The sequence below is a fragment of the Heteronotia binoei genome, chromosome 11, assembly GCF_032191835.1.
Source record: "Heteronotia binoei isolate CCM8104 ecotype False Entrance Well chromosome 11, APGP_CSIRO_Hbin_v1, whole genome shotgun sequence".
Classification (NCBI taxonomy): Eukaryota; Metazoa; Chordata; class Lepidosauria; order Squamata; family Gekkonidae; genus Heteronotia; species Heteronotia binoei.
Window position 1 is genome coordinate 68,981,339 of NC_083233.1, and position 22,854 is coordinate 69,004,192.

General features: G+C 47.2%; 1 protein-coding gene and 1 non-coding gene across 2 annotated transcripts in view; both read right to left on the bottom strand.

Annotated features, from left to right (window-relative positions):
- Window positions 1-22,854, bottom strand: part of MMP17 (matrix metallopeptidase 17) — a 250,682-nt gene that overhangs the window by 105,026 nt on the left and 122,802 nt on the right. The window lies entirely within an intron of this gene.
- On the bottom strand, window positions 2,742-2,813 carry TRNAG-GCC (transfer RNA glycine (anticodon GCC)). The gene has a single exon. It is a non-coding gene; the product is annotated as a tRNA-Gly (tRNA).

Here is a 22,854-nt window from a genome sequence, read left to right on the forward strand (position 1 = left end):
TGCTATGATAATTTCCAGACATCAAGTCATTTAACAAACCCAGAAACAGCCAGAGTCACGTACGCTGTGACTTGGCACCACCCTGGCTCTGCACCCTTAACAGGTGTCCATGGGTATTTCTCCATCCGGATGGCCACTATTTTGCCAGCTTCCCCACCCCCCTTCACCAGATGCTGCAGTGGTTGCTATAGTAATTGCTTATTAATTTTTACCTGGCAGAAAGATTGCCTTGGAACCCGTTTGTGCAGCTTTGGGTTGCGTGCAAAGGCATCGCTTCCCACCCCTTATGGCTCTCATGATGGGATGTTTAAGACCGCTTTTGCCAGGTGAGACTCCTTGGGAGAAGACAGCACCAGAGACTTTGGAAATCTCTCTAATATATGTTGCATTATAGGAGAGCTGCCAGGTATTATTATTACTATTTTTCAATGGACAGTGACTTCAGCAGCTCCAGAAGAGCAGGAAAAGAGCGGTCTGGCAAGGAGATGCTAGGGTGGAAAAAGCTGGATGTTTCTGCAGACATTCTTGGTGCTTGGGGGGGGGGCAATGATGAGAGGGCTTCTGGAGTTCTGGCCCCGCTGGTGGACCTCTTGATGGCCCCTGGGTTTTGGCCACTGTGTGATGCAAGAGTGTTAGACTGGACAGATCACTGGCCTGATCCAACATGGCTTCTATTATGTTCTTATTCTGTTTGTAGTAATAGGTCTGTAATGGCCCTGTGATGGGACTGGAAGATAAGCATATTTACAGGGCTTTTTTTGGAGCAGGAACTCCTTTCCATATTAGGCCACACACCCCTGACGTAGCCAATCCTCCTGGAGCTTACAGTAGGCCCTGTACTAAGAGCCCTGTAAGCTCTGGGAGGATTGGCTGCATCAGCGGGGTGTGGCCTAATATGCAAAGGAGTTCCTGCTACAAAAAAGCCCTGATATTAAACACGCCTTCCATGTGTTAGGGTAGCAACAATGGTGGATTATAAACTGCAGAGGCAATCAGAGGGTGAATTTACTTGCAAAATTATTAAATAGATGGGGGCGATGTTGTCTAGTAATTGAAGCCTAGAAGTTCCTTCTCCTGGTTTCTGTTTTGCTTATTCCTTCCTTTAGTGGTTGCAGGATCTGCTGCACATATGGTTGCCAACTCCAGGTTGGGACATTCCTGGAGGTTTATGAGGTGGAGACTTGCTGAGGGAGGAGCGTTGGGATCAGAGAGTTAGCTGCCTGCCTGGCAGCCCACCCTCCAAAGCTGCCATTTTCTCCATGACGTGGAGAAATATTAATATGTAGATCAGTTGTAATATTGGGAGAAATCCTGGCCCACCTGAAGGCTGGCAAATCTACTGGCAGGCCACGAAAGAGATATGCACCGTACCTCTGTAGTTATCTGTTCTGTGTGTCAGTCAGCAAGTTAAGTAAAAGGTTTTACTTTTGGAAAAAATCGTCAGCCTGGATTCTGTCATATTTGCAAAACTACAGCATCTATCATGGGGGTGGCCAAACTGCCGCTCGGGAGCTAAATGTGGCTCTTTCACACATATTGTGTGGCTCTTGAAGCCCTCACTGCCCTGTCAGCTGGCTTGGGGAAGGCAATTCCTTCTTTAAAACACTTTGCCAAGCAAAGTTAAAGTTGCTTTCTTCTCAGATTTCCCTCCCCCTCTGCCTATCTTCCTTCCTTCCTGACTTGTGGTTTCAAACATCAAACATCCGACATTCATGTCTTATGGCTCTCAAGCATCTGTATTTTACTGAATGTGGCTTTTACATTAAGCAAGTTTGGCTGCCCCTGAACTATCACCATGATGGTTCACGGCTGGCTGACTTCACCCAGACACACGGGCACACAATGCCATTTTATATCAAGTCAGACCATTCATCTATCAAAGTTGGTACTGACTACTCTGATTGGCAGCAAGTGGGGAGTCTTTTTCATCACCAGCTCCCTGGTCCCTTTCAGCTGCAGTTGCTGAGGACTCAACCTGGGACCCTCCACATCCAAAGCAGATGTTTACTCACTGAGGCTGGGCACCTCTCAAGTACACATGAACATACAAAACCAGTTTGGTGTAGTGGTTAAGTGTGAGGACTCTTATCTGGGAGAACCGGATTTGATTCCCCACTCCTCCACTTGCAGCTGCTGGAATGGCCTTGGGTCAGCTATAGCTCTCGCAGAGTTGTCCTTAAAAGGCAAGCTTCTGGGAGAGCTCTCTCAGTCTCACCTACCTCACAAGGTGTCTGTTGTGGGGGAAGAAGACAAAAGGAGCTGCTTTGAGACTGATTCAGAGAGAAGGGTGGGGTATAAATCTGCAGTCTTCGTCTTCTTCTTCTTCCACTTAGCCAGAGCTTTGTTCTATCAAGGTCAGCGCTCGCTGTATTGGCAGCAGGTGCCAGTCTGAGTGGACAATACTGACTCTGATGGACCTGTGGTCTCATTCAGTATAAGGCAGCTTCATGTATAATGCAATAGGATTTGTATGCTGAAAATCTGGAACCAACCAGAAAATTTGAAAACAGAACTGAAGCAAAGCACAAGAATTAACATACTTTATAGATTGTCGAGTGACAATCGACTTATGGCGACCCAGCAAGGGGCTTTCAAGAAAAGCACATGGACACACGAAGTCACCTTATAATGAATCAGACCCTCAGTCCACCAAAGGCAGTCTTGTCTGCTCAGATTGGCAGCGGTTCTCCAGTGTCTCAGGCAGAGGTCCTTCACATCACCTAATACCTGATCCTTTTAACTGGAGATAGCGGGAATTGAACCCGAGACCTTCTGCATGGCAAGCAGAGGCTCTACCCCTGAGCCACAGCCCCTCCCCAGTGGTGTGCCATTGCCTTCTTCTGCAAAGTCCTCCTTGGTGGTCTCCCTTCCGAGCACTGACTTTTCTTGGTTTCCAAGATCTGATGACATCAGGTCATACCTGATAATATCAGGTGGAGAGACAGTTTAGTGTAGCAGTTAGGAGCACAGACTGTAAAAATGGAGAACCAGGTTTGATTCTCCACTCCTCCACATGCACCTGCTGTTGTGTTCTTGAGTCAGTCACAAGTTCTTTCAGAGCTGTTCTCTCAAGAGCAGTTTCTGTCAGAGCTCTCTCAGCCCCATCTACCTCACAGGGTGTCTGTTGTGGGAAGGGAAAGGAGATTGTAAACTTACTCTGGGACTCTGCGTGAGGGGTGGGGTATAAATTGAATTTGTTCTTCTTCTACTACCATATCATTCCACATCCCAACATCCTTTGTACAGAACCATAATTCAGATTAATCTCATTCCACAAGGACCAGCTTAGAAGAGGTACAGTTTCAGGCACAGAGCTTACCTACCACTGTCCAAAATTCCTGTCCCTTTGACCCACATGCTCCAAAAGAGTTCTGAATCACCCTGAAGCTCGCTAGCGTTAGCTTCTTCTTCTTCTTTTTAAATGATCCAGTTCAAGATCTTAAAACTAGGCATAGCCAATAGCGTTGCCAAGTCTGTGTTGCGATATGCCTGGAGACTTTGGGGGTGGATCCGGGAGAGGGTGGAATTTGGGGAGGGGAAAGGCCTCAGCATTGTCCAGTGCCAAGCAGCCATTTTCTCCAGGGGAGCTGATCTCTGCCCACTGGAGGTCAGTTGTAAAAGCGCCAGATCTCCAGGCCCTACCTGGAGGCTGGCAACCCTAAGTCAAGCTATAAGAGCATCCGCATTAAACAATGCTGCCAATTGGCTCATGGATTTCCTCACCCCCAAATCCAGGAGGGTTTCACTTCTGCCCTCCTACTTCCCTTCTTCTAGGCTGCTCTTAAATGGTGTGACTTTCTGTCTCCTCTCCTCAATTAACCGAGTGCTTAGCTATGTGGCAATCTGCAAGCAATGTAGGCCAGTCACCTCCTTTGCTCCAGAGGGTGAGCGGCTCCTTTTCTGTTTCCTTCCTCCGCAGCGCTTCCCTTGTAGCCGCTGCTGTTCTAGATGGCGGCTGAGTTGTACGGAAGCTGTGGGATGCTCAAAACAAGCCCCCCCCCCCTTTGCAATCAAACTCCTCAACAGCTACTCAATTTGCCAGTAGAACAAAATAGGAGTCGATTGCACCTTTAAGACCAACTTCGTTTTATTCAGCACGTAAGCTTTCGTGTGCATGCACACTTCTTCGGACGAGGAATGAGGTACAGAAAGCAGAGCCACATATAGCTGGTGGGGTTTGGAATGCCAAGTGGTACAAAGTTAAAATCTGCTATTGGTGCAATCGACTCCTATTTTGTTCTACAACTTCAGGGCTGCCTATTTGGATTAATTTGCCAATGGAAGTTAAGAACAGCCTCCCGGGCATCCATCCCGAGAAGGAATTGAGCTCTGCCTTCTTTCAGGATGTTAACTGGAGAGCCAGTTTGGCGTAGTGCTTAAGTGCGCAGACTCTTATCTGGGAGAACTGGGTTTGATTCCCCACTCCTCCCCTTGCAGCTGCTGGAATGGCCTTGGGTCAGCCATAGCCCTGGCAGAGGTTGTCCCTGAAAGGGGCAGCTGCTGTGAGAGCCCTCTCCAGCCCCACCCACCTCAAAGGGTGTCTGTTGTGGGGGAGGAAGGTAAAGGAGATTGTGAGCCGCTCTGAGACTCTGCGGAGTGGAGGGCGGGATATAAATCCAATATCTTCATCTACCTCACAGGGTGTCTGTTGTGGGGGAGGAAGGTAAAGGAGATTGTGAGCCGATCTGAGACTCTTTGGAGTGGAGGGCGGGATATAAATACAGTATCTTCATCTACCTCACAGGGTGTCTGTTGTGAGGGAGGAAGGTAAAGGAGATTGTGAGCCGCTCTGAGACTCTTCGGAGTGGAGGGCAGGATATAAATCCAATATCTTCATCTACCTCACATAAATGAAGTAAAAAGATCTCTGCTTGTGCTACCAGCTATTCCAGTGAGATCTATCTCTGGCAGCTTTTGAGTACCATTACCATATAGGGAGCTGAGAGCCCCTTTGTTTCATGGGCTAGGTCCTTAATTCAGTGAAGATCTATGGAGTTGCACCTTCCTCCTGAGAGACACTAGAAGAGGAGGAGGAGGAAGAGATTAGATTTATACCTCACTCTTTACTACCCAAAGGAGTCTCAGAGTGGCTTATAATCTCCTTTCCCTGGAGGCTGAGAGAGCTCTGAGAGAACTGCTCTTGAGCAGAACAGCTCTGTGAGAACTTGTGGCTCTCCCAAGGTCATTCCAGCAGGTGCATATGGAGAAGCAGGGAATCAAACCTGGTCCTCCCAGATAAGAGTCTGCATACTTAACCACTACACCAAACCAGCTTAAGCAAAGAGGAAGGGAGATTTGGCACTACAGAGCAGGCAGGGCAGGGGAAATGCAACCTATAGACCATCTCATAAACACTGTTCCGAAAGCCCAATGGACCAAAACATATGGTTGACCCCAGATGGCATCCATACAAGCCGACAACGTTCCTTGAAATCGAGCCTCTTTTGTGTGCCTTTCAGTCTCTTCGGTCACAAAGGCTTGGTTGTCACAACTGAAACCGATATGCTCTTCTCCAATTAATACCATTTTTGCTGACAAGCGAGCCCCGGGCAAAACGAGAAGCAGCAGAGAAATGTGAAGCAATGATTCCCTTTGCTCCGGTGAGGAAGAGACTCAGCGTGTCATAATTAGGACGACTTTAAGCGCTCCAAACAGCAAGCACATTTTTATGCTGTTTTAAATAGGCTCATACCTACCTTATGCCTTCGTTACATCGATGACATCTGGTCTGGACACATGGTAAAGAAGCCCTGGACGCATTCCATCAAGCTTTCAATGACTTTCACCTACTATCAACCTGACAATGAACCAGTCTATGCAAGAAATACATTTTCTGGACACCACTGTAAAAATAAACAGTGGATGCACTGACACCACGTTATACCGGAAACCTACTGACCGACAAACATACCTGCATGCCTCCAGCTACCACCCCAAACACACCAAACGATCCATTGTATACAGCCAGGCTCTACGCTACGGCCGCATTTACTCCAATCCTGCTGACAAGAGATTTTCACCTGAGAGATCTACAACAAACCTTTTTGGAACTAAAGTACCCACCCGATGAAGTTGGGACACAGATCAACAAAGCCAGAATGATACCCAAAGAAAACCTGTTACAAGACAGACCCCCAAAGAGAAAATAGCAGAATACCACTAGTGGTCACACACAACTCTCAACTTAAAACAGGTCAACGTATCATCAACAACTTACAACCTCTTTTGGACAGGGACAGCTCTCCTTCAGAAGTACTGGGGGGTAAACCTTTTCTTGCACACAGACAGCCCCCCAACCTCAAACAACTCCTCACCCACAACAATACAACATCGCATCTGAGCATGGACACTGGTACCAGAGCTTGCAATAAACCCAAGTGCCAACTTTGTTGCCACACACACTCAGACAACACAATCACTGGGCCTAACAACATTAACTATACCATCTCAGGCTCCTTCACTTGTTCATCTTCCAACATTATATATGCCATTAAATGCCAACAATGCCCTTCAGTTCTCTACACAGGGCAAACAGGACAAACCCTACGCCAAAGGATAAATGGACACAAATCTCACATTAGGAATCACAGAACTGAGAAATCTGTGGGAGAACACTTTAACCTTCCAAAGCATTCAATGGGTGACCTCAAGGTAGCTGTTTTACTGCAAAGGAACTTCAAGAACAGAATGGAGAAATTGCTGAATTCCAAATTATTATGAAACTTGGAACAAACACCTCCCCAGGACTGAACAGGGATATTGGGTTTTTTTTTAATCTCATTACAGATGCTAAACCCATTCTCAGTGAGTATAGCTATATAGTCACAGTATTCCCATGTGTTTCTCTTTTAGAATTGTGTATCGGTATAATTATTTGTATTGACATACCCAAAATAGGGATATTGGCTGTATATCTCATTACATATACTTTACCCACTTTCACTATATTTTATTGTATTCCTTTTTCCTATGGCAAACTAGAATGATGTTTATATGTTAAAAAGTAAATTAGTGGACAAGAACATCACTATCCAATGTATTTCTCTTTTAGCTGTATTGACACACTCAAACAGGGACTTTGGTTGCTTATCCCATTACATATATTGAACCCATCTCCCATTGTCATTGGCAGACAAGCTCACATTTTGACGTACTGCTGTTTCGTTGCTTTCGCATGCTCATGCTACGCAGATCAAAGGTTTGCTCAATTTGTTAATTTTACTATTCTGTCATTGTATCATTTCACATTCTAAACCACTGCCTACCAGATAATTTTACTTCACTGTCATTGGTTCTTAAATCCGTACCATGTTGCATTCTGGGGCCACTGCCTACCAGCTATGTATGGCTCTGCTCAGCTATGTATGGCTTTGCTCACTGTGCTGGATTCCTCGTCTGATGAAGTGTGCTTAAGAGCACACGAAAGCTTACGTTCTAAATAAAAATTGCTTGGTCTTAAAGGTGCAACTTGACTCCTGCTTTGTTCAACTGCTTCAGACTAACATGGCTGCCCGCTTGGATCTATCTTAAATATGCTTAAGAAAAGGAATCCGGAAGCCATCACATTTCCCATCACGTCGTTATTTTCATAAGGAAATCCCCTCCAATTTGCAAGAGACATTTAAATAAGAAAAAGGTTCCAAGTGCAATTTCAACATTTTATAAGTAGAGTCAATTAAATACCTTTTGCTGACAACTAAGCCTCAGGCAAAACTCAAAGCAGCAGGGAAAAGTAGAGAAATTATCTTCTTTGCTCTCAGATTTGCAATGGGCAGAAATCCAAGCAAGACTCGGGAGATCTCACAGTAAAGAATGACTGAAACAAGACAGATATTTGCGGGGGAGAAACATGTGCAGTGATGCTCTGAGTTCTTAGTTCTTGGAGGACCACAGTGAGAGGGCTTCTGAAGGGCCCCACTGGTGGACCTCCTGATGGCACCTGGTTTTTTGGCCACTGTGTGATGCAGAGGGTTAGACTTGATGGGCCATTGGCCTGACCTAACATGGCTTCTCTTCAGTGTCTCTTCCAAGCTGAGTTAGTGTGAGCTAGCTCACAGATTTTTAGCCTCCAGCTCATGTATTTTTGCCTTAGCTCAGGAAGGAGGCCTCAGAGTGAACTGATTTATGCAGTAGCTAACAACTTTAATGCCAGTAGCTCACAAAGTAGAATTTTTGCTCACAAGACTCTGCAGCTCAGAGGGAACGTTGCTTCTCTTATGTTCTTACGGGCACATTCTGGAAGCTGGTGTAAGACAGGGGTTAAGGTTGCAAACGCCTCTTCTGGGAGTAGGCCCCACTGAATACAATAGGCTTTTACTTAGTAGAAGACCGGTTTAGGATTGCTTTCCAAGGAACTTCCTGTGCAATCCTAAAGAGAATTGCATCCTTCTAATTCAGTTGGGCTTAGAAGAGTGTAACACTGCTTAGGATTGCCCTGTAAGCCATGAACTGAGAAGTCATGGGTTCAAATCTTGCTTCTACCGTGAACTAACTTGGTAGCCTTAGGCAAGTCTGCCCACCCCCCTCACCATCTGCACCAGGGGGATTTTTTAAAATTCATTCAATATATTTATACCACCCCCACAAGGAGGGTCTTGAATTCAGCAGGAGCTCACAGGAGCGCAGCTCCCGAACCTTTCTGACAGTTCCCCCTTCCCCTCCGCACGTACCTTGTCCATTGAATAGTAGGTTCAGCTGCCTAACAAGCCCTGGATGAGCTCCACCACCTATTTTTTTTCTACAAAACGACCCTGCCCATAAGACTCAAGATAGAGCTAGACTAGGATTTGGGATTCCCAGTTTCAAATTCCCGCTCTGCTTGCTTGGGTGACTTTGGGCCAATCACATACCCTCGGCCTACCCTACCGCACAGGATGGGTGTGAGGGTAAAATGGAGGAAAGGAGAACGATGTCAGTCACTTTAGGTTCCTGTTGTGGAGAACGGCGGGGCATAAATGAAGTAAAAGGAGGCCTTGTGGCTTAGTGGTAGAGTCTCTCTTTTCCATGCAGAAGGTCCCAGGTTCAATCCCCGGCATCTCCAGTTAAAATGGATGATGAGAAAAACCTCTCCCTGAGAACCTGGAAAGCCACTGCCAGTCTGAGCAGACAAAACTGTCCTGGATGGACCAGTGGTCTGGTTTAGTATAGGGCAGCCTCACGTACAGTGTCTCTCCTTTGCATGCAGATTTCAGGTTCAATCCCTAGCACCTCTAGTAAAAAAAAGAAGAATTTCAGGTAGCCAGCATTGGGGAAAACATATTTATGGGAATGTGAATATCCTGTTTATCAGCAGAGATGGAAGTTGTTTAAAGTGGCAACAGCTCAATACAACACAATCAGAAAAGCAGAACACGAAAAACATAAGCCGGTCTGAGAATAGCTACAAAAAAGTCCTACATCCCAAAATCACAGAAAGGCTCTCTTAAGTAGGGCAGATTTGCAAGTGTTCCTTTAAAAATGAGCAGTGAAGGTACCCTACTTCAAATGACCTTGGGTAAACTGTCCCACAAAATCGATCCAATGACTCCAAACGCCCTAAAACAGTGGTCTCCAACCTTTTTGGCACCAGGGATTGGTTTTGTGGATAGGGTTGCCAAGTCCAATCAAGAAATATCTGGGGACTTTGGGGGTGGAGCCAGGAGACATTAGGGGTGGAGCCAAGATCAAGGCTGTGACAAGCATAATTGAACTCCAAAGGGAGTTCTGGCTATCACATTTAAAGGATGGTACACCTTTTCAATTCCTTCCTTCCATAGGAAATCATGAAGGATAGGGGCACCTTTTTTTGGGGCTCATACAATTGGACCCCCTGGTCCAATCTCTTTGAAACTTGGGGGGTATTTTGGGGAGAGGCACTAGATGCTATACTGAAAATTTGGTGCCTCTACCCCAAAAATCAGCCCCCCCCCAGAGCCCCAGATACCCGTGCACCAATTCTCTATTATTTTCTATGGGAATAAATCTCCCTAGGGAATAATAGAGTTCCCAGCAGACATTTCCCTCCCTTCCCCCTGCTTTCTGATTACCTTGAAGCGGGGGAGGGCCTCCAAACCGGGGGATCCCCTGCCCACACCTGGGGATTGGCAACCCTATTTGTGGAAGACAATTTTTCCATGGACTGGGGGGAGGGTTTTGGGATGATACAATTGCGCTCTTTATTTCTATTAGTTTGGTGTGGTGGCTAAATGTGCAGACTCTTATCTGGGAGAACCAGGTTTGATTCCCCGCTCTCCACTTGCAGTTGCTGTATGGCCTTGGGTCAGCCATAGATCTCATAGAGTTGTCCTTGAAAGGGCAGCTTCTGGGGAGAGCTCTCTCATCCCTATCCCACCTCACAGGGTGTCTGTTATAGGAGAGGAAGTTAAAGGAGATTGTGAGCCTCTCTGAGACTGAAATTCGAAGTGGAGCGCAGGATAGTAAATCCCATGTCTTTTTATTATTATTACATTGTAATATATAATGAAATAATTATACAACTCATGGCCCGGTTGCTAACAGGCCACGGACTGGTTCTGGTCCATGGACCAGGGGTTGGGGACCTCTGCCCTAGAACCAAGAGGAGAGGCATAGAGAGAGACACATGAAGAAAGAGGAGACTGGTGGGTAGATCTAACTTTTGTAGATCTTTCTCTCCCCCCACCTCCACCCCTCCTTTGAAGGTGTGTTGCCAGTCAGAGTAATAAACACCAAGCTAATCGGGCCAAAGATCTGGTTTTGCATAGGGCAGATCCATTCAGTTGCAGTGACCAGAGAGATGTATCTATTTTTCCCCCTGGCTTACATGTAAAGCATAACGGGTATCGAGTTGTGGAAGTAAAACGCGATGTGAACATATTAAGTTCTCGACCTTCCTGCTATAAATAAAGGTGGTGGTGGTGGGGGGTGAACTAGAAATCAATGACGCTAAACAACCAGGTGTAGGATAGGCATATAACTGATACACAACCAGGAGATGGCAAGGCCGGATCTTTAAAACAAACCTTCCTGAACGTTGGTCTTAATTGGAAAACAGAAGCTGGAAAAATTTGGGCTGGGGAGCTGGGTGTGAGGGTAGCGGGAAGCTGTCTCAGAGTTTTGGAGGGAGATTCATTCAATTCATCAAGACAATTTAGGGCCAAACAAGAAGAAATATAAAGAGAACTCTCATTGGCTCGCCAGCGCATTCTTCCCCAAACCTGCCCTACAGATACCTAGTTACAAACTATACACAGCGACCAGCTAGGGTTGCCAAGTCCAATTCAAGACATATCTGGGGACTTTTGGGGTGGAGCCAGGAGACTTTGGGGGTGAGCCAGGAGACATTAGGGGTGCAGCCAAGATCAAGGCTGTGACAAGCATAATTGAACTCCAAAGGGAGTTCTGGCCATCACATTTAAAGGGACCTTTTCAATGCCTTCCTTCCATAGGAAATAATGAAGGGGGGCACCTTCTTTTGGGGCTTATAGAATTGGACCCCCTGGTCCAATCTTTTTGAAACTTGGGGGGTATTTTGGGGAGAGGCACTAGATGCTATACTAAAAATTTGGTGCCTCTACCCCAAAATACAGCCCCCCCCCAGAGCCCCAGATACCTGCGGATCAATTCTCCATGATTTTCTATGGAATAAATCTCCATAGGGAATAGCAGAGTTCCCAGCAGACATTTCCCTCCCCTTCCCCGGCTTTCTGATGACCCTGAAGCGGGGGGAGGGCCTCCAAACCGGGGATCCCCTGCCCCCACCTGGGGTTTGGCAACCCTACGTCCAGCCTTTTTTTTGTAGCAGGAACTCATTTGCATTATTAGCACCCCGCCCCCCCCCCCCCCCCCGATGTAGCCAATCCTCCTGGAGCTTACAGTAGGCCCTGTAGTAAGAGCCCTATGAGCTCTTGGAAGATTGGCTACATCATAAGAACATAAGAGAAGCCATGTTGGATCAGGCCAATGGCCCATCCAGTCCAACACTCTGTGTCACACAGTGGCCAAAAACCCAGATGCCATCAGGAGGTCCATCAGTGGGGCCAGAACACTAGAAGCCCTCCCACTGTTGCCCCCCCCCCATGCAAGCACCAAGAATACAGAGCATCACATCAGGGGTGTGTGGCCTAATATGCAAAGGGGGTTTCTACTACAAAAAAAGGCCCTGACAGTGACACATCATTTGAAAATGGTGCATAGGTGTGCAATATATATATTGGCATGGCCAATGGCCATGGCCTTGGGTCAGCCATAGCTCTGACAGAGTTGTCTTGAAAGGGCGGCTTCTGGGAGAGCTCTCTCAGCCCCACTCACCTCACAGGGTGTCTGTTGTGGGGGAGGAAGGGAAAGGAGATTGTGAGCCACTCTGAGACTCTTCGGAGTGCAGGGCGGGATATGAATCCAATATCTTCATCTACCTCACAGGGTGTCTGTTGTGGGGGAGGAAGGGAAAGGAGATTGTGAGCCGCTCTGAGACTCTTCGGATTGGAGGGCAGGATATAAATCCAATATCTTCATCTACCTCACAGGGTGTCTGTTGTGGGAGAGGAAGGTAAAGGAGATTGTGAGCTGCTCTGAGCATCTGAGATTCAGAGTGAAGGGCGGGGTATAAATCTAATTTCTTCTTCTTCTTCTTCTTCTTCTTCTTCTTCTTCTTCTTCTTCTTCTTCTTGCCAACCCTGCTTAGCTTCCGAGAGCTGACAAGATGGCCACGCAGCTGGTGTGAAGGCACACATTACAAACGCTGTGGGAAATGGCCAGTTCAGTCAAGTTTCCGGAGGCACGTCAAGTGCGGTTCAAAGCTAAGCGTACACTTGACATCAGCAGGTACACTTTGCGGCAGAAAACCCCCAAACGCCACCAAGACAACACAGCTCTGCAAAACACCAAACTAACAATCTACAGAGGTCCATCAGTGGCTATTAGTCACAGCGTATTGTTGGAACTCTCTGTCTGGGACAGTAATGCTCTGTATTCTTGGTGCTTGGGGAGGCAACAGCGGGAGAGCTTCTGGAGTTCTGGTCCCACTGATGGACCTCCTGATGGCACCAGGGTTTTTGGCCCCTGTGTGACACAGAGTGTTGGACTGGATGGGCCATTGGCCTGATCCAACATGGCTTCTCTTATGTTCTTTTGTGACACAGAGTGTTGGACTGGAGGGGCCATTGGCCTGATCCAACATGGCTTCTCTGATGTTCTTATGTACTTGGATGCAAGCTTTTGCCAGATGCTTTAACCATCATGTCCGAAGTTGTTGAGGGAGGAAAGTTACCAGTAATGTGAATGATAGAAGGCGTCACCTGAGTTAAGATTAGTACTGGTATCCCCATTTATATTTTTTTTGATGATATGGGGAAGCTGTGACATTGATTGGTGCAAAAGTCTACAATTGAGAAAGGTGTGTCCGAAACCGGTATTGTGGACTACAGTCGTGCTATACTGCTACGCTGAGGGCTACTTTCCCTGGATTCACGTCAAGGAACGACGAACATTGAGGACTTTGTGATATTTCTACACAGGACTTTCCCATGAGATTGAGTTTATAGTTAAATTAATGGAGACAGTAGAAATGGATCTTTTAACCACGAGGTTGAGAGATGGTAATATTACAGAATGTAATGATACTTGGAAATCGGTGTACGAATGGGTGGAACATTTAAGATTTGAATAGATAGAACAAGATACAAGTGTTAGTAAGTTATCTATACGTTCCTTTGTAAATGGTGGTGGGTATGTTGAATTCTCTATGTATGTTTGGCTATGTTATATGTTGTATGTATAATAGAATAAAACAACTTATTTTTGTTGGGGAAAAAAGAGATTGATTTCTGGCGAAATTGATTCATGATTGATACTGTGTCTTTAAGAATAGATGTGTTTTGTGCAACTCGATTTGTTTTGCTTTTTTTGAAGCTGTTGAGGAGCAGTCCTTCTGTGGGAGTGGATCTAGTTTTCCATCAGCTTTGCGGTCATCAACACCTTCATGCAGACGGAGAGAAAGAAAGACTCCTGTCCCCCTTTTGTTCGATGGTAGCATATAAAAATCACAGCGCTTTTATTGTTCAGATTTACAGCCCTGGAAGTGCGGATCCTTTAACCCAGGCCTACAGCAGAGCTGCCCCGCAAGGATTTCCCTGCAAAACCATTTATACTATTAATGGCAAAGCTCCTTTGACAATTACCCCCAGTAGGCTTGTAAATAAAGGCTGTTTGCTTGGTTTCCACTGGCGAGGAGGAAAGTCCTACAGGTGATGAGGTGGGGGAGCTTTTGTAAATTGGGAAAGAGCAGAGGGCCCTTTTCAGCTAGCAGAAATTTTGTGGGTTAATAACTTTGATGGATTAAGATTGGGACGGGTACTTTGGCTGCAGCCCTCTTAACCGCAGCTAAGAGACTCAGGATATTGCTTTTTATTGATTAGGGCTGAGCGTTCATTTCCAAACAAAAGAAGAAACTCAGCTCCAAAAGCCCCCCCCTTTTTATTTCCATTTGCTTGGAAATGAAAAGAAATGAGACCCAAAGCGAACGAACGCCATAACTCGCAATTGCTTTTGCAGATTCGTTTGTATTATACATGTGTATCTTGCAGTTTTAATATTCTTTAAAAAAAAATCGTGTGTGAGTGAGAGTGTGCGTGCACTCATGTATGCCTGGAAGTCAAGGTCACTTCTGGAGACTCCGACTGGGGCATGGAGAACATTGAGAGAAGAGGCTTGATACAGCCTGCCTCTGCCTCCCTGTCCTGGTATTCCAAGGAGGTCTCCCATTCAAGTTCTTGCCAGGGTCAGCCCAGCTTAACTTCCCAGATCTGACAAGATCGGGCTTTCTTGGGCTATCCAGATCAGGGGCAAAGCTTTTATTATGTTTACTATTTTTGCTGAAGTTTTAATATTTGATTTATATGGCACATAGAATCAAAGAGCTGGAAGGACCTCCGGGTTCATCCAATCCACCCCCTGCACAATGTAGGAAATTCACAAATACCTCCCCCCGGCCCCGACACCCCCCAGTGACCCGTGCTCCAAGCAAAGAAGAAGAGGAAGAAGAGGTAGAAGGAGGAAGAAGAAGGAGGAGGAGGAAGAAGAGGAAGAAGGAAGCAAGAAGAAGAAGGAAGAAGAAGAGGAAGAAGACGACAACTGTAGATTTATACCCCACCCTTCTCTCAGAATCAGAGCAGCTTAGAATCTCCTTCCCCCACAACAGTCACCCTGTGAGGTAGGTGGGGCTGGGAGAAGCGGCCCTTTCAAGAACAACTCTTGCAAGAGCTATGGCTGACCCAAGGCCATTCCAGCAGCTGCAAGTGGAGGAGTGGGGAATCAAACCCTGTTCTCCCAGATAAGAGTCCGTGCACTTAACCACTACACCAAACTGGCATAGGAATCAGCTGCCCAGGGAGATGGTGAGTTCCCCCTCATGGGCTGCCTTCAAGCAGCTTCCATCCTAGACCCTTGCCAGTCCGGCTTTCGCCCGGGTTATGGGATGGAGACAGTACTGGTCGCCCTGGTAGATGATCTCCAACGGCACCTGGATCGAGGCGGTTGTGGCGGTGCTGATGCTGTTAGATCTGTCGGCCTCGTTCGACACGGTCGACCATCGGCTACTGACCCGCCGCCTCGCCGATATAGGGGTGAGGGGGTCTGCCTTACAATGGCTCTCCTCCTTCCTCGAGGATCGGGGACAAAGGGTGGCAATTGGGGGCGAGCGGTCCCGGAGGCGCACACTGGATCGTGGAGTGCCCAGGGGGCAGTTCTCTCACCAATGTTATTCAATATCTATATGCGCCCTCTTGCCCAGATTGCCAGAGATATGGACTTGGGTGCCATCAATATGCAGATGACACCCAACTCTCTCTGCTGATAGACGGCCGGCCTGACTGCGTCCCTGAGAATTTAGACTGGGCCTTGCAGGATATGGCAACTTGGTTGAGGAGGAGCGGGCTGAAACTGAATCCAGCGAAGACAGAAGTCCTTTGTCTGGGTCGGGGCGCTCGGGAAGGGGAAATACCTTTTCCGGTCTTCGACGGGGCACCGCTGAAAGTGGCACACCGGGTTAGGAGTCTGGGAGTTTTACTGGAGCCTTCATTATCAATGGAGGCCCAGATTGCAGCCACTGCCAAGTCAGCATTTTTCCATCTAAGGCGGGCAAGGCAGTTGGCTCCCTTCCTAGAGCGCCAAGATCTGGCAACGGTACTTCACGCAACGGTCACCTCGAGATTGGATTACTGCAATGCCCTCTACATGGGGCTGCCTCTGTACCGAACCCGGAAGCTGCAGCTGGTGCAGAATGCAGCGGCTAGACTGTTGCTGGGGCTTCCTAAATGGGAGCACATACAGCCTGGACTGAGCGAGCTGCACTGGCTGCCAGTTATATACCGGGTTCGTTACAAAGTGCTGGTCATTACCTTTAAAGCCCTATATGGTCGAGGACCTGTCTACCTTAGGGACCGTCTCTCCCCATATGAACCCCAGAGCGCACTGAGGTCAGCCGGAAAAAACTTGTTGACTACTCCCGGACCGAGAGAGGTGAAGCTGCAATGCACCCGTAACCGGGCCTTCTCCTCTGTAGCCCCGAACCTATGGAACCAACTTCCAGAGGAAATGCGGGCTCTGCGGGATCTTGAACAATTCCGCAGGGCCTGCAAGACCTTCCTCTTCCGACTGGCTTTCGCTGACGAAGAAAGAAATTGCTAATGATAACCGCCATCATAAAAGAACAAATAGCATTAGCACTTTTATTAATTTAATTAATTAATTTTTAAACTTAATCAGAATTTTAATGTTTAAATGTAATTTGTTTTCTTTGCCTTTCTTTGTATAGTTGGAATTTAAATGATGCTGTTAGCCGCCCTGAGCCTGCTCCGGCGGGGAGGGCGGGATACAAATAAAATTATCTATCTATCTATCTATCTATCTATCTATCTATCTATCTATCTATCTATCTATCTATCTATCTATCTATCTATCTATCTATCTATCTATCTATCTATCATCATCTATCTATCTAGCAGCAGCTGGATGAACACTTGTCAGGGATGCTTTACGATGATCCTGCAATGCCCAGCAGGTTGGACTAGATGGCCTCTATGGACACTTCCGACTTTTATGATTCTATGAATGTATGAACTGACTCCATGTTTGAGATGATACAAGAAGCTATGAAGTTTACATTTTTGGCGAATGATTTGCAAAAATTTCTTGACTATTTGATGATTTGCATGTGTGAGCGAATCATTCTCCACAAATCTAAATTTCTCGCATGTTGAGCTGATGCAACCAGGAAAACATGAAAACCATGTCTGGGGCAGTGATGCTCTGTTTTTTTGGTGCTTGGGGGGGCACAGTGGGAGGGCTTCTAGTGTCCTGGCCCCACTGGTGGACCTCCTGATGGCACCTGGGTTTTTTTGGCCACTGTGTGACACAGAGTGTTGGACTGGATGGGCCATTGGCCAAATCCAACATGGCTTCTCTTATGTTCTTATGTCAGTCATTGGCTGCTTTCCAAACACACATGAACATGAAGGGAATTGAAAACAAATCAGCCAGTACCATAATGCCCCTGTATAAATCGATGGTGCAGCCTCATTTGGAGTACTGCATACAATTCTGGTCACTGCACCTCAAAAAAGATATTATAGAATTGTAAAAAGTGCAGAAAAGGGCAACTAGAATAATTAAAAGGTTAGAACACTTTCCCTATGAAGAAAGGTTAAAACGCTTGGGGCTCTTTAGCTTGGAGAAACATCGATTGCGGGATGACATGATAGAGGTTTACAAGATTGTGCATGGGATGGAGAAGGTAGAGAAAGAAGTCCTTTTCTCCCTTTCTCACAATACAAAAACTCATGGGCATTCAATGAAATTGCTGAGCAGTCAGGTTAGAACTGATAAAAGGAAGTACTTCTTCACCCAAAGGGCGATTAACACGTGGAATTCACTGCCACAGGAGGTGGTGGCGGCTACAAGCATAGACAGCTTCAAGATGGGAATGGATAAGCATATGGAGCAGAGGTCCATCAGTGGCTATTAGCCACAGCTTATTGTTGGAACTCTCTGTCTGGGGCAGCGATGCTCTGTATTCTTGTGCTTGGGGGGACACAGTGGAATGGCTTCTAGCTCCACTGGTGGACCTCTTGATGGTACTTTTTTTGGCTGCTATGTGACACAGTGTTAGAATGGATGGGCCATTGGCCTGATCCAACATGGCTTCTCTTCTGTTCTTAACTTGCCCTTAGCAGACAGCTCTTTACAATCTACATACGCAGATTCCAATTATCTGTTCATCAAGGCTGCATGGTTGGGGGTCAGGAATATCCTCTGCTCATCAGAGGGGGTGCACGATCTTGCCTAGTCTTACGGGGCCATCCGAAGAAGCCGTTACGCCCTTTGAAGCCCATTATCTTTGGGGAACTTCGAAGGGTGCAACTCTGTCTCTTAACGGCGGTCCAGAGATCAGGACAGTTCAATCGTCCCTGACCTGACCCTCATTTGCAATGCTGATCCGAATCAGGTAGGCTGCGAACACCTTACAGGAAATTGGATAGTAGGCGGAATCGGGTCAAAGCAAGATGTGAGGCGGGGTGAAGAGAACACACACCATGCTGGGTTTAAAAAAAAAAAAATGTCCTTGATTAATGGGCTTCTGAAAAAACTCAGCTCCCAGAGATCAATCTTGATTAAGAGGGGGAAAGGGGGAGTGAGATATTGAGGGTGTTTTACTCCTTCCCCCTCCCCCGTTCTACCTCGAACATGTCAAGATAAAGGAATTTTGCAGAAAGTCTGTTCCAATAATCATACTTCAGAGGGTGGAAGACTGGCGAGGAAGTGAAGTGTTAGCTGTGCTAATGAGAAGTTCCCCAGAGGATTCTTCAGGTCGGTAATTTTGGCTTTATAGATTCGTAACAATTTGATGCAGGCGTCTTCTCTCGTTTCCAGCAAAATGGGCCATCCCGGTGGATTCTTTTCCCTGCCTTCAATTAAAAAAAAATTGGTTGCTTGATAATTGCAGAAATGCAATGGAGGGGGTGAGCCCCAGCTAACAGGGTTGGGGGGAAGCATGTTAATTTCCATCTGGTCACCGCTTTGTGCGTCTGACGAGCAAGCTCTGCTTCACAAGTTTGTGCCGCGTTAATTCAAGCACCAGAGGAATCCGCTACCCCTCTGAAGTCTGTAAGAACTCTCACTGAAGCACCCTATACAGAGCCCCGTGGCACAGAGTGGTCAGCTGCAGTACTGCAGTCCAAGCTCTGCTCACAACCTGAGTTCGATCCCGGCAGAAGCTGGGTTCAGGTAACCGGCTGGAGGTTGACTCAGCCTTCCATCCTTCCGAGGTTGGTGGAGGGACGGTGGCTCAGTGGCAGAGCATCTGCTTGGGAAGCAGAAGGTCCCAGGTTCAATCCCTGGCATCTCCAACTAAAAAAGGGTCCAGGCAAATAGGTGTGAAAAACCTCAGCTTGAGACCCTGGAGAGCCACTGCCAGTCTGAGAAGGCAATACTGACTTTGATGGACCAAGGGTCTGATTCAGTAGAAGGCAGCTTCATATGTTCATACGGTGAAAGGAGCACCCAGCTTGCTGGGGGTGAAGTGTAGATGACTGGGATAAGGCAATGGCAAACCACCCTCTAACAAAAAGTCTGCCAAGAAAACACTGTGTTGTGACATCACCCCATGGGTTGGTAAGGACTCAGTGCTTGGCCAGGACTACCTTTACCTTTATCTAAGGTTGTGGTGTTGTGAAATTGACCAGAGACAATAGGAAATCTATTATGGTACGGTCAATTTAATTACTAAGAGAATCCCAGGAAAGGAGGGGGGAGACCTAAGGAAGTAGTGATGGATAGATGGAAAGAGGGGAAAAAAAGAGTACTGAATAGTGGAGCAATTTTTCTTTCTTTATTATTGGAATATATATTTCTTCCCACTTTTCTCCAAGGACTCAACGCAGCTCACAAAATATCAAAAATACCCCCCCCCCCCCCCCGTCGTCCAAATCAACAACTGAATCGCCGCAGCACAGTCAGATCCGTGGAATTCTTCGAAGAGAACTGTCACCCAAAACAAAAAGACAATTTCCAAACATGGTAACCTCAAGTCAGGCCCTCTGGGAAAGCCTTATGGGCTTTCCTATCAGCATGCAGTGATGCAACTCTCCAGATTTTCTCCAGCACCCCCAAAAGCCCTGGCTTGAACCGAGGAGAATTCCACAAATCTGTAAGGAGGCAGCAAAAGCAGAGACACATCAGGCTTGTGTAATAGTGCAAGGGCTGACAGGGGGACACAAAATCCCTCTGGTGGGCGTGCTTGAGGTCATGATGGCCTTCACAAATAAGTATTGTCAAGTTGCAGCCAACTTACGGCAACCCCAGCAAGAGGCTTTCAAGGCGAGAAGCAGAGGTGGTCTGCATGGCCTTCCTCTGCAGAGCCTTCCTTGGTGGTCTCCCATCCAAGAACCAACCCTGCTTACAGCAATCCCAGCAAGGGGCTTCCAAGGCAAGGGAGAAGCAGAGGTGGTTTGCCATGGCCTTCCTCTATAGAGCCTTCCTTGATGGTCTCCCATCCAAGAACCAGCCCTGCTTACAGCAATCTCAGCAAGGGGCTTTCTAAACAAGGGAGAAGCAGAGGTGGTTTGCCATGGGCATCCTCTGCAGAGCCTTCCTTGGTGGTCTCCCATCCAAGAACCAACCCTGCTTTATTTCTAAGATCTGATGAGATACCATGTCGCCTTCCCTCCCTTGCAGCACTGTAAACAGAACCTCAGAAGCAAATAGATGAGAGATGTTTCAGCACCAGGTTTAAAGGGACAGCAGACTTCAGGACAGCAATTTGGCAACTGGACCCTGGGGGGGGGGCGAAAAGAAATAAAACCAGAAGTATCTTGCACTATTTTCTGTCTTTCCTGCGAACATGCCCTCAGTTGCAAAGCATTCACCAGAGCATTCCCTTTGTAAAGAGCCTGCAAGGCACCAAAGGACATCTTTTTTGTCTAGCATACTCTGGCCAAGAGGGGTTTATTATCAATATCGGCACCAAAGGAGCCGATATTAGCCGCAGATGAAGCCGCTGGTATTAGTGCCCTGGAAAGCAAACCAACCGCTAAGCATTTTTTCTCTCCTGGAAATCTGACGTCTCCTACTGTCTGCTGTTTGTTACAAACCTCTGCTCATTTCCCCCTTTTTATTAGCTCATTAGCCTCACGAATCGCCTGTCAATTTAAATCCTCACAGGCAAATTCGTGTCACAGTCTCTCTCTCGCTCCCTGCCTTCTTGGCGTTCATGTAAATGCCACAAAAAGAACGTTTGGGTAGAATTAGTCAGAGGTGGGTTGCTGGTGTCTTTTCATGGAATACAGAGTGGGGTGGGATGTGTGTGTGTGTGGGGGGGGAGAATCTCACACTGTCACAGAGTTCCAGGGCAGGACTCCAAAGGGAATGCAACCAGTGACTGGATGTGGGTAGGAGGTAAAGCATGACTGGGGGTAGGAGGCGGGCAGGTGGGATGAGCGGATGAGGACGGAGGATTTGGAAAGCTGACACAAAGCGTGATGTTCTGCTGCCAACGGTTCCCCCCTGAGAAGTTAAGAAAGTTGGGGAACGCGCCATGGTATATAGCAGGGGTGGCCAAACTTGCTCAACGTAAGAGCCACATAAAATAAACGTTAGATGTTTGAGAGCTGAAAGACATGAACGTCAGATGTTTGAGAGACACAAGACAGGAAGGGAGGGAGGGAGGAAGAAAAAAAGTAAGGGAGAGAGGAAGGAAGGGAAGGAGGGAGGAAGAAAAAAGTAAGGGAGGGAGGAAGGAAGGGAGGGAGGGAGGGAGAGAGAAAGGAAGGGAGGAAGGGAGGAAGGGAGAAAGAAAAAAGTAAGGGAAGGAGGAAGGAAGGGAGGAAGGAAGGAAGGAAGGAAGAAAAAAGGAAGGAAGGAAGGGAGGGAGGGAGGGAGGAAGAAAAAAGTAAGGGAGAGAGGGAGGGAGGGAGGAAGGAAGGGAGGGAGGAAGAAAAAAGTAAGGGAGGAAGAAAGGAAGGGAGGGAGGGAGGCAAATAGATGGGTGGGAGGAAGGAGGGAGAGGTGGAAAGAAAGCATCTTTAACTTTAAATGCATTCTCCAAGCCACTGGCTTGGCTTGGGGAAACGATTTAAAGAAACAAATGCCTTCTCCAAGCTGACTGATGGGGCAGTGGGGGCTTTGAGAGCCACGCGTGGTCCCTGATACATGGCAATAACTCCCTCGCTTACTAGATGGGTCTCGCCCTTGGACCTAGAGAGAGCTGTTTGTGGTCTCAGCCTGGATTCATACCAGGATGCCACCTTGGGCATCCTCTAGAGAGCAGGAGACGAGCTGAATGCTTGGTGGGTAGAATAAGCCTCTGTGCTTGAAAGGCCCTCATCTCTGCCTGAAAGCCAAGAGGTAGAATGATGGATCCTTCTTCAACTCCTCTAATTTTATTATTTTTTAAAAAATGTCTTGGGTATCATTCTGTCCATTAACTCCCAGCTGCATTAATGGAATGGAAGGGGAAGCGCGAGAGCCTCGGTGGTGCTTTGAATAGCAAATGGATTTATAGTTGATCAGCCACGGCACAATTAAGACAGAGTGAATTTATGCAGCTAGCAATGCATTTAGCGGACCACTTAGAAGAATGGGTGCTTGGCAGGGCCGGCATTCTCCGTTCTGCCCTCACGCAGCAACCCAAGCGCATTCCATTTCCTTCCCTTACTTCACTTCTCCCCATAAAATACCTCGGCCGGAGATTATAGCCACGAGGGAAGCAGCTTCTTCCTGCAGATGCACTGAGACGGCTGGAGGGGCGAGGACAGCTGGAGATTTTGGCCAAAGAAAAAGCAAGGATTTCAGCCCAACCAAAGGGGGCAGTTCTGATTAGCGCAAGTGCAGCCTGGCTGGATCCGA